This window comes from Cornus florida, unplaced genomic scaffold (assembly GCF_030987335.1).
Source record: "Cornus florida cultivar Cherokee Brave unplaced genomic scaffold, ASM3098733v1 CherokeeBrave_3.0.0_Hap2_Chr01, whole genome shotgun sequence".
Taxonomy (NCBI): Eukaryota; Viridiplantae; Streptophyta; class Magnoliopsida; order Cornales; family Cornaceae; genus Cornus; species Cornus florida.
In genome coordinates this window covers 30,163,485-30,175,169 of record NW_026775571.1, presented here as the reverse complement: position 1 = coordinate 30,175,169, position 11,685 = coordinate 30,163,485, and the positions used below count along the sequence as shown (strand labels likewise).

At 37.8% G+C, this 11,685-nt stretch overlaps 1 pseudogene; it reads left to right on the top strand.

Moving 5' to 3' along the window:
- Window positions 1–11,248: 11,248 nt before the first annotated feature.
- Window positions 11,249–11,347, top strand: LOC132283904 (small nucleolar RNA R71; annotated as a pseudogene).
- The last annotated feature ends 338 nt before the right edge of the window (window positions 11,348–11,685 follow it).

Here is an 11,685-nt window from a genome sequence, read left to right as displayed (position 1 = left end):
CTTACAAATTTCATCTAAGGACAATCTAAAGGTTTTGATGATAGGACTAATATTTACATTGAGTGTTATATAGATTATTCATATTCAAAGAATAACCTCAATGAAGCTATAAAGATCATTCCAAGTATTCCATTATTCAAGATCACATCAAGGAAAGCAATGGATACAATGAAGACATCAAGTTGCAAAGAACCAAATGCAAAGTCCATACAAAGATAACTTGGACTACAATAAGTAAGAAAGCAACTCAAAGGAAGAAAGAAAGCAAGACTACCTTAAAGCCTAAAGATCATGGACAAAGCTTGAAGAAAAGGGGTGGATAGGATGGTGAGTGTTTAGGATACAATGTCAAAGTATTTATGAATCCATTTGAAGCTCATCTCTATAGGACCATGCATATCATATCATCATTCATATGTTCCTATATATATTAGCAATAGACTATACACTTCATTCATATATAATTGCACATGAAGTCATTGCTAAAGAGTGAGTTAGTTCAAGCATGCATAAGCTTTGAAAGAACTCATCACTTATGCTAGAAATGCTAAGACCATGCACATCAATCATATAATTCATATTGGTCAACAATTAAGGCATGAGAAGCCTTCATTACCATGAATTGGTAATGGGTATTAGGACCCCAGAATGTGCGTCATGAAAAATTGTGTTTTTGGCTAAGTGTAAAAAATAAATTTTTGAAATAATGATTATTTCAAAATAATTTTTTCCGGTAATAACTCTTTATACTTCAACTAGCCTAAACTGATTTTATCAAAATTTTTGACCAAGTCTACATTGGTCTACATAAGGATTCATTTTTACTAAAACTGTCGGAAATCCAAATTTGTACTAAAACTGAATTTCTACATTTTGATTTAGTTGGATTTCAATTTTCTATTATTTTTTATTGAATTCAAACGGGGGGTACTGCTTTATTTACATTGTAAACTTAAAGTAAATAGATATTTACTTAAATGTTATCAATGGAAATAAGGTATGTGCAGATGTCCTGTACACAAACTGTCTCATCTGTTAACTTAAAACAAAATTTCCTAAAGCAGCAGTTTCATTTCGGCAGACTGAAATGTATAGGCAAATCATTCTGGACGACCAGTTTAGATATTAGCTATGCAATAAGGGCTCAAGCTATTTCGGTCGACCGAAACAAAAGCATAACCATTTCGGCCTACCAAAATAAAAAGGTGTAGGGCAACCTCAAGTCATTTCAGACGACCGAAACACAATAGTGTTTCATTTCGGTCGACCGAACTAGCACAGATTCAAATCTGAATGGCTATTTTGCCTTAAACCGCGTACACAACAACTATATTTTTGAATTAGCTATAGAAACTCTATAAATAGAGTTAAGGGACTTCGGGATTTCATGTTGCTACATTTGAGAGACATCTTCCAGCATCATAAGAGCTTTTGTTCTTCATTCATATCATACTTTCTCATCCCATATCATTCATAGAGTATTGAGCTTCAATCTATTCATCTATACTCTAGTTGTGAGCTTGGATTTATATATCAATCTTTGAGAGATATATTTGTATGCAACAAATCTGATCTTCATTTGTAAGGGCTGGTGTGGCCCAAGGAAGAAGAAGCAAGCTATCTTCAATTTGTAAGGGTTGGTGTGACCCAAAGAAAGACTAAGGGAAGCTTGTTCTCTTAGCAAGGTAAAGCAAAGAGTCGTTTCATGTAAATGTTTGCTCTCCACCCAAAAGGAGAAGTCATAGTGGTTTGGTACTATTACTCCAATACCAGCGCTTTTTTCTTAAGCGCTGGTACTATTACTCCAATACCAGCGCTTTTTCCTTAAGCGCTGGTACATTACCCCAATACCAGCGCTTTTTTCTTAAGCGCTAGTACAATTACCCCTATACCAGCGCTTTTTTTAAAAGCGCTGGTATTAGCCTAATCTGTTGTAGTGGCTACTATAAATTAATAATTGGTCTGGTTCATTAAACCATGGACCCAATTCAATTAATTCATAAATTAATTTCTACTCCACTAAAAGAAATTAATTGCACTCCAATTAAATAGTAAATTACCTCTGAGTCAATGTTGCACTTTGACCCCTCTATGCATAATTAATTATCGGATAAATAAAGCCATCAATCTGACTACTTAATTAATATATTTATTTTGATACCTTTGATCATTTCCTACTTGATCATAATAAAGCATTTGTTTGACAAAAATATTAATTTAAATAAATAAATATATAGGAAATCATTTTGTCTAAAAACATACGAAGGCCTTCGAATTTAATTTGTGATCAACTATAATCAATACAAAATAAATACAAGTAGTACTGATGCAAATATTGAGAATATAACCCTCAAACTATTAATTACATAATGGTGGCTTGTCGTCGACCCAATCCAAAGTTTGTGCAAAAGAGAGTGGTGTTAGACAATGGTCAAGTTTTACATTTATAATTTGCCACTACTACCTTTCACTAAAAATATAGTTAGGACGAATAGGAATCGTCCCAAGGGATTAGTGGGTCGTATTAGGTTGTGGAATCGAGATTAGGGTTAGTAGGTTGAGTGATCAAAAGATTGGTTGGTGATTGAATTACACTAAGATGCAATTTAATCTAAAGTAAACAATTAAATGCAATAGGGAGAAAATAAGAGAGAGAGATCTTGGGATTTAGAGGTCACCACTAAGCATAACTTTTCTACACCCTTAATGAATGATTAATGAGGGGGAAAACATGTATTGCAATATTAGTGTGTGTGTGTGTGGTTGTTTCAACAAGTATGGATGACTAATTAAGTATATATTGTCTAAGCAACATGGTAAATAGCATAATATATCAAACTAAGCCACTAATCCTTTCTTTAAGCTCACAATCTAAACACATCACGAGGTTAGAGACATATGCTACTTGCTTTCATAAGTATAGAACATTAAACAACAAGCATGGAATGTTCTCCCATTTAACATCTAAACTACAACTACACTACAATTAAGCTAATGACATGAAATTAAACTAATTAATCTAAGGGAGAGGCACAATCCATCAAGAAATGAGTATGAACCATCAAATAAACCACAAGAGCATTCTATTAAGCACTATGTCTTGACAATCTCTAAATCTATAGCATCAACACACATAGACATGCATCAATAACACAAGAAATAGAGACAAACACATGAACATCTATTCTAGCATACATAGACATATGGATAGAATGAAATGATCAATTGGAAGCATTAAACCATACAAATCATTGAATAAACAAGATCTATATTTATAAAAGTGTCAAAACATGTATCACAATATAAATCCCCTCAAAAATACATAAATCAAGATGTAGAAAGCATGCTTAGGGCTAACTCTAGCCCCAAGAGGATGTCTAGCCACTCATGGATGGTGTCCTCCAACCCTCAAGGGCTAACTCCATGGTAGAGATTGCTCCTCTTCTTGGTTGATGGAAGAAATCCAAGCTTGTATCTTTAGCCTCCTCTTTTCTTTTCTTCCTTATTAAGAATATGGAAAAATTGTGTCTCTAGTGTATCTATCTAGTATCTCTCAAGAATGGCTCATATTCCTTATATAGGTAGGTTAAATGTCACCCCCAATGAGCTGGGCTCATATACCAATATTCTTTCCAATGATTGGACATGAGAGAACTTTTAATGAGCTGGAAATTGGATGTTCTCTGGCTTAAGGAAGTTCGATCGATCGAACTTGTGGTGAGATAGATCGAATATGGCTGAGATCTATTGAATTGAAGCTGGATCGATCCTCTATGGCGGCACCTTTTTCGATAAAGACAAATCTGAGATATTTTGAAGATATTTTTGGGAAAGAGACAAGTGTGGTAGGTAGAGTGGTACAACTGGATAAGATGGAATCTTTTCGATCGATCGGAAGAAAGTTGGATCGATCGAACTTTGTGGGATCTTTGGAGAAGGATAAAAGAGCTTGGATCCATCTTGAAATGCTGAGATCGATGAACTTTCGATCGATCGAATATTTTCTGAGATCAATCGAACTTGATGAATTTCCACCACTTGCTTCCTTTTGCTCCCACTTTGCTCATTTCTTTGATTCATCTCAAGATTGCTTCAATTATACTCTTATTTAGCTGAGTTAGCTTATTTTGGGGATAAGCACCTGAAAAATGGAAATAATACAAAATAAATCTAAAGCGAGAAAATAAGACAGATAAAGGTTCTAGAATACCTAAGCTTAAAGGGTTTAAATGCGCACTTTTCAGCGCTCATCACACACCCAAACTTAAATATTGCTAGTCCCTAGCAATGAACTAGAAAGTAAATGAATGAAATGAACAACTATACAACTATGAACTAGAAAGTAATAAATGGATAACGCCACTTTCGTAGGGAACACGATTACATTTAGCATATGCAACAAGCCTTTTAAACCCCTAGTGGACAAGTGAAGTCTCGTGAGGGTTTCCAGAAATGATACCCACAAACATTAAGCTCATTCTCACAAAAGAGGCACCAATATTGTAAACAAGCATTGGGAGAAAACTACCTCAAGTATGTAATTTTTCAAACATTTCCAAGCAATCTCCCAAAATTTCAACATCAAGCAAGCAAGTATGGTCCTCCACATATCAAGAAAATGATCATGCAAATCAAAATAAGTCTAGAATTCTTTTTGAGTGGACCGACATCAAATATGTTGCTATCTAAGCCAACTAAATAAATGATCACATCCTTACCCTTAAACTAGCATACAAATCTAGTACCGATCATTAAGACAAATAGTGGACCTTTTATTAAAGTTTTATTCATCTAGGTGCGCTTATTTTTTTCACTGAATTTTTTTTTTTTTTTTTTTTTTTTTTTTTTTTTTTTTTTTTTTTTTTCGGATCAAAGATGGAAACATGGTGCAATGTATTGTTCTATTAAGCTTTCTATCGATTCATGAGGTCGAGCGTTAGGTCAATGACTCCCAAACCAGACGGCTTTAGGCACTAGGTGTTTAAACACCCCTAAGGACTTACAAGTTCAAATCAAGACAACCTCCATCTAATCATTTCCCACTTCTCACCTTTTGGGAGAAGTCCTCACTTTTTTATTCCTTTTACAACTTCTTCCCCTTTTTTTTTTAGCAAGTTCAATTATTAACCTAGAGTTTGGGCCCTCCACCTTTTGGCGCGAGAAGTTCAGTACTTGATAAGGCTAGAATCTCGGCTACTCAATGAAAAGGGTTTGTTATCCACCTTTATTAAAATGAAAGCTTTCAATGCATTACTAGCCTAATTGGGATATAATCAATTCAATAATCAACAAAGCATGTACCCCACAAATGAATGCTAGTATGCGCTTATACTAGTGTAGAATCCTAGAGTGAATCTTAAAACATTCACAAAATCAAGATGATGTGTACCATAAGTGCAAGCAAGAGATCAATCTTTTGAAAAATTTACTCCTAAATTGCATCCATAAGGCATACAAGGAGTATTGGACTATCAAGTCAAACAATTTTTAAATTTTAAACTATATAGTCCTCAAAAGATTAAAATTATAGCTAGTGATGGACCAATCATAGAAAATTCCTCAAATACACAAGTTATGCTCAAAATTTTGAATTGAAAGCAAATACTGTAATTAACACCATTACCCCCCCAAACTTAAATGGCACAATGTCCTCAATGTGCAAAGAACAAAGGAAATAGTATACCAGTGCAACTAAGTAAAGAATGGCCGGAACACAAGTATCCAAAGTAGGTGGCATAGCCCCCCCAAACTTGGGATTAACTATGGTCTTGAAAAGATGGCACTGGATAAAAGTTCATTAGATAACAAAGGGGATAATAACAGGTGCACAGTGGACATGTAAGTGTAAATGGGATAAGAAATTGAAGTAAGGAGAGAGGAAAAAGGGTGGTCCTGAAAAATTCGGGCAGTACTCTCTCTCACTGAAGTCACTGTGATGCACCTGATGGAGTCAATCACAAACGGATATATCAATATGTATATATGACATCCAAAAACAAAGTATGCATAAAAGAGAAATAAAGAATAGTACACTACATCCAGTGTCTAGGCCAACAGACTGGCCGCAAGTATATAATAGTAACAAAAATATGACAGATATCACAGATATATAACAGGAGAAAAGATATGGGAATCATGAAGAGGAGGTAGGACGAGCAGGGCGTGCTCCACGGATGTCTCTGGATAGATCACGTAATGCAGCTATGACATCCGTGCGGAGTGAAACAATATCAGCTCGGATGGAAACCATGCCGTCCTCCAGAGTCTGAAGACACTCTCCGAAGTTGGGTATCTAAAATAGAGCCTCAGGTGCTGCTGAAGCGGGAGAATGATGATCCTGAGCCTGCTCCTCATCGTGAACGGGCGACCCAACTGGAGAGTGATGCTTTGGGTCCTCTGCGAGCTGCTCCAAGTCAATATCCATATGCATGGTAGCCGGATCGACTGGTACATCATCCGCCGCCTGCTCTGCTGCAGCCGCTGCCTACCCTAACTCCTCTTTCTCTAGCTCCTCAGCTGCCTCCACAGCGTCGTCCTGTAGACTCTTGATAAGAGCCTTGTAGCTCTTATCCCAATCCTTCTTCTTAAATGAGCAAGCCCCAGACTCAGTGTGTTTCCGTGGCTGGAAGGGATAGCGCTGGTCCCGCAATATCTGTGTGATGAGATGGCCGAATGGGAGATGCTTGGCCCGTTTGGGCTTGGCCTTGCTGATATGATCAACATATAGCTTCATCATAGTAATCCAGATGAGCGCAGGAATGGATAGCCAGTGCCCTGTATAGAAGGCATATAAAGCTGTAAGATAGTCACCGTGCCTCTGTATTTTGTGGCCGGCCATAAAAACATTTCGGAATAGCACCGAATCAAAGAACCACAGGTTGTCTGGCAGATAAGTCCAAGTGGCGAAAGTCTCGCCACCTACATAGTGACCTGTGAGTGCAATGGCCATGTCTGCATATGAGGGCCTCCATAGGGTAGGATATTTATCTTGGAGATCGAGAGGGCAGACGTGTGGATAGCGACAAGATCTGAAAAGAGTGTCCACAGTGATACTGATAGGGTGGCTGTCAATGGTAGTCCGCAGCTCCGCCAGGTTACTCAGGGTAGGTTAGAGGTTCTGGAAGAACATCCGGACCAACCTCGGTTACACTGGGTATGTGACAGGGGTTAGTATGGCTGAGATATCCCTCCGGTTTATATCATCATATGCTGCTCTGGTAAGAACAGACCGAGAGAAGTAGTCTATATCAAAGACCGACTCATGCGCCACCTGAAGGCGTGAGTATCTCGGCAATGGCCGGTCTAAGTCCTAGGCTGGCTGAGCTGGTGGTGGTGATGAAGATGGTATGTACTCAGCCTTAGCACTAGCTTGTGAAGAAGATACCTCAATCGAAGACTGTAGTCTACTATCAGTAGATGGAGACTGAGGTGGAGTAGGCTCTGCTGGTTCCTCATGAATATGAGAGGGCTCTGGCTCGGACTCGTGAATGGGGTCCTGGATATGAGATGGACTTACCTGGTCGTCTAATCTCTGCCTGGCCCTACAGTGATAATGTCCACGAGCAACAGTCTTGACCCTAGCCATGGCCTGCAAAATAAAAGGAAAACTTGCAAAAAGGAAGTCAGTGCCAGTATAAAGAATTAAAGCACAGTTTATACAATCATGTATAATAGACAAAACAGATAAGGAACATGAATCTATACAAGTGACATGACGTGAAGCATGCTAGACAGTATAAGTATGGAATGCATCCAATGTGAAAAAAATAGGCATTGGGCATGTATGAGATAGCATGAAACACAAGAAATGGTGTGTGAAATGTGTGATGCAAATCTGTGAAATTCGATCGATCAAAAAAATGTGAGATCGATGCAAATTCGATCGATCTTGAATAAGTGAGATCGATCTGTTACAGATCGATCTGAGAAAAAGTTCGATTGATCGAATTGTTAGGTGAAATTCGAAAAGTCACAGATCTGTGACATGGATGGCACGGGGACCTCACAAACAAGCTTGTGGGCCCCTTTACACAACAAATCAACAATTTTGGTCACTTTCCTTAGCTCGTGACCCCCAAAAGCAAGAATTAAAACCAAAAAATATATAACCTATATATACATATATATACACATATATACATAGCTTCAAAGCTTCATCAATGGCAAGGTTCATCATCAAAACATTATAGATCTTACATGGAAGGTATGGATTCATGAAGATAAAGCTTGAAATCAAAAGAGGGATTTCAAATCTTACCTAAAACCAAGAGATGAGATGAAAGGGATATGAAATCTGAGGTCTGAGATGAGGGAGAGAGATTCGAGATGAGGTGGACTAGCCGGAGGGTTCGCCGGAGGTGGGGAAGTGAGTTGCAGCGGCGAGGGACGAAGGTGAGGGTGTTAGATCGATCTGTGGTATCGATCTAATAATCCTAGGTTTGGTTTTTTTAAAAATATTTCGTTACCAGTTCGATCGATCGAACTGAAATCTCAGATCGATCTAACTGTGATCGATCTCTCCTCACTAAAAGACAAAATTGTTTTTATTTTATTTATTTATTTTAAATTTAAAATTCAAAACAAAAAATCAAACTTAAAACTGTAAATCAAAGAACAGAGATCGATCTCTCCAAGATCGATCTCAGATGAACTCCGATCAATCGAACATGCAAAAACCTGCAGACATGTTCGATCAATAGGACAGAGAGGCTTTTTGATGCAGGTTGGATGTAGGTTCAAAATTTTTCTAAGTGTTAGGACTATAGATCGATCCAAGATGAAGTTGGATCGATCGAAGAATTAAAGATCGATCTAGGAACAAGTTCGATCGCTGGGACAGAGAGCTAAAATATGCAGGTTTTCTTCGAACGATTGGTCAGAGAGGTGATTGGATGTAGGTTGGATGCAGGTATGGAGTTCGATCGACCGAACCTCTTTGGAGATCGATTAAACTTATGCAAAATGCTCATTTTCAACATGAAAGTGCATTCAATCCTAATCACAGTTCCTAGCATTGTATATGAACCTAAAGCAAATATCTAGACTTCGCAAGAAATGAAATTTAAAATAAAAATGAGGGAGGAATAGGGTTGTGACACCCTACGAAATGTACTCATCTTTAACGTCTCTAGCAAGACGTTGGGCTCTTTTATCCCGGATCAAACATCTTGTAGTGCATCCCCTCCTTGATGGGGTGATAAGTGCTTTGAACTCCACCCAACAAATGGTTCCCTAGAGAACTTGTTGGATTAGGCTCGAAAATTTTTTTTGGTCCTAGGTCAAAATGATCTTTGGGCTTTCATGCCTTTTCAAAACAAGATTTTAAAACTACTTTCTTGGAATTCAGGGTTGAAGATGAACTTTTTGGAATTTTGGTTTCACACAAAGACTCTATTCCTTTACATTCAAGGTCATGATATTTCTCTACAACATTCATTTCTTCATGCTTGTCAAATGAATTGGGGGTCGGATTAAAGATATTTAACTTCACCTTCATGTGGCCAAATGAGATCTTTATTATCCCCGTCCTACAACTAATGTTGGCATTCGCGGTTGCCAAGAAAGGACGGCTAAGGATAACGGGAATTTGGCTCTTAGGATTTGGGACCGGTTCCGTGTCAATGACAACGAAATCAACGGGGAAGAAAAATTTATTAATCTTAATCAATACATCCTCAATGATACCCCTAGGCTTTTTGATGGATCGGTCGGCAAGTTGCAAAACCACCGGCGTCGGTTTCAAGTCTCTTAAGCCTAATTTGATATAACCGAGTACAGAAGAAGGTTAACACTTGCTCCTAAGTCTAAAAGAGCACGATTAATGATATGATCTCCAATGATGCATGAAGAGGTAGGTGAACCGGGGTCCTTAAACTTTAGAAGAGTGTTATGCTGCAAAATTAAGCTTACTTGCTCGGTTAAGACCACTTTCCTAGGTGTTTGGCTTTTGTTCTTCCTCTTTTAGGTGTAAAGATCTTTTAAAAACTTGACGTAAGCCGGAATTTGCTTGATTGCATCCAAAAGTAGAAGATTGACTTTCACTTGCCTAAACACATCCATAATTTCATTTGTTTTGGCCTTTTGTTTGTCAATTGAAATGAATCCTTTTAAGGCATCCGGAAATGGAGTTCTTGGCTCAAAAACCTTTTCAGAAATTTTCTTTGAAGTCTCTTTAACACAAGAAGTTTTGAAATCATTTTACAAATTTTTCTTTTCAAAATCACCTTTCAAATCATTTTTCAACACATTTTCATTTGAAAGATCATGCATATGCAATGAAGGAGGAATATGATAAGAAACGGGACGGGTGTCAACTTTAGGTTACACAGGTTCACTCACTTCATTGGACATGCCTACTTGGTTGTCCACAATATTCCCACTTCTCAAGGTAGTCACCGCATTAATATGCTCTATTGTGTGACCTTCCGATGAGGAATGAGTCTCTACAACACATTGTTGCTTGGGTGGGTCATTCAAAGGCATTTTCCCTTTCTCTCTAGTATTTAAAGTACTAGCTATTTGCCATACTTGGGTTTCTAGCTTAGCAATGGATTAAGAATGAGAATGAAGCAATTGAGTATTTGCCTCTAGAGTGCCTAGAGAATTAGAAAATTGATTTCCTTGTGATTGAAATGATGATCTATAACCTTGGGAACCTTAGCTTTGCATCAGAGGTGGAACATACTTCCCTTGGAAACCACCTTGGGGAGGGTTTGAGCCTTCCCCTTGGTTTCTCCAAGAGAAATTCGGGTGATTCCTCCAACTAGGATTATAGTGATTGTCATAAGGATTGTTCCCTTAATTAACAAAAGTTGCATTGACTTGTTCATCATGCTCACTTTGCACATGTCCATGGGGACAATTGGAAGTAGAATGTAAAACACTTGAACAAGTCATACATGTCTCATTGGATGCATGATGGGAATGGTTAGGGATGGAAGATACTTGATTTGCCGAGTTTTTGTTAATCAAGAATTGATCAAACCTTTGAGATAAGGATTTCATCTCGGCGGCTATTTCATTGGAATGGTCAACTTAATGTAAGCCAACACTCTTCCTTCCATTTGAATTCCTACCATTCTTAGAAGATAAAGTTCGATGCAAGGAATTTTCACTCATGCTCTCATAAAGATGCCACATATTATCCTCATGCCTATCAATGTAAGAGCCACCCATGGAAGTATCAACCATGCCCTTGTAATTGTCCGATAAGCTCTCAAAGGAATATTGAACTAATTGCCATATGGGTATGTCATGATGTGGACACTTCCTAAGCAATTCATTGAATCTTTCCCATGCCTCATGGAACGTTTCCCAATCCCCGTGTGAAAACTCTCGAATTGATGTTCTCATGGCATTGGTCTTAGAAACTGGATAGTATTTCTTCAAGAAATCTTGTTGCATTTCTGCCCAAGAAGTTATTGAAAAAGGCCTAAGATTGTTAAACCAATATTTTGCCTTGTCTTTAAGGGTGAATGGAAAAATTTTAAGCCTTAAGACCTCTTTTGGCATATCCGTGTATCTCACGGTGGAACATACTTCAAGAAACTCATCCAAATGCTTGTAAGGTTCTTCACTTGGAAGTCCATGATAATTAGGAAGCATTTGGATGGTTTGTGGTTTGATCTCATAGTGGTGTGCTCTAAATGGTGGCAATTAAATGCATGTGGGTGCGTTGTATTCATT